General features: G+C 35.2%; 1 pseudogene; it reads left to right on the plus strand.

Moving 5' to 3' along the window:
* Positions 1 to 217: 217 nt before the first annotated feature.
* On the plus strand, positions 218 to 336 carry LOC120582511 (uncharacterized; annotated as a pseudogene).
* The last annotated feature ends 500 nt before the right edge of the window (positions 337 to 836 follow it).

An 836-nucleotide genomic window follows, 5' to 3' on the forward strand; every position in this document is an offset into this window, starting at 1 on the left:
AATTAAGTCTATGAGAGTGGAAAACTGTTGTTAACTAGGCAATTTTAGTTCTACTTGCCATTAACTGGAAAAAAAAAACTAGTCACGTGCAATTTCTAAGAAATATTCTTCTGCATATTCTTGCTTTGGTTATATTAAGTAAATATATATGTAGAAATCCTTCTCTATAAAAAATTTGTTAAACTAAGACCATTTTGATGATCCAAAGGAATCATAATACTATGGCCCTGCCACCCTAAACAAGCCCAATCCCATCTGATCTCGGAAGCTAAGCATGGTCGGGCCTGGTTAGTACTTGGATGGGAGACCACCTAGGAAGACCAGGTGCTGTAGGTATAAAAAATAAGGTATTGTAAGCTAACAAGGTCCTTGCAATCGGTGAGGTCAACCAAGGGTTGCCTCACCTAAAAATTAAAAAAATAAAACAACAACAACAACAACAACAAAGGAATCATAATATAATCTGTCATCTCTATTTAAATTGTATCAAAAGTAGGAAAAATTAGAATGACTGGATCCAAAATTTAATTATAAATTTATGTTCCTGAAAAGATGATCTTTAAACGAACACATTGATACTTTGGTGTGCTCAAATAAGAGAAAAGATGTGATGTTAAAATTCAATCTATCGGTACTGAGTAATAAGTGTGTAATAAAGTGTGATCTTGGCATGTGCAACTGAAATGGTTCAGGAGAAAGAAGTGTGTTAGGTTGCCGGCCAGGCAAAGGCAACACTCGTTCTGCATTATCCCCAGAGAAAGAACCTAAGATAAATGTAGATGGGAGCAAGAGAAATCAATGTGCACTTATTTTAAGGTGAGATTTCATGTGTGGAA

The sequence above is a fragment of the Pteropus medius genome, unplaced genomic scaffold (genome assembly GCF_902729225.1).
Source record: "Pteropus medius unplaced genomic scaffold, Ma_sr-lr_union100, whole genome shotgun sequence".
NCBI classification, from domain to species: Eukaryota; Metazoa; Chordata; class Mammalia; order Chiroptera; family Pteropodidae; genus Pteropus; species Pteropus medius.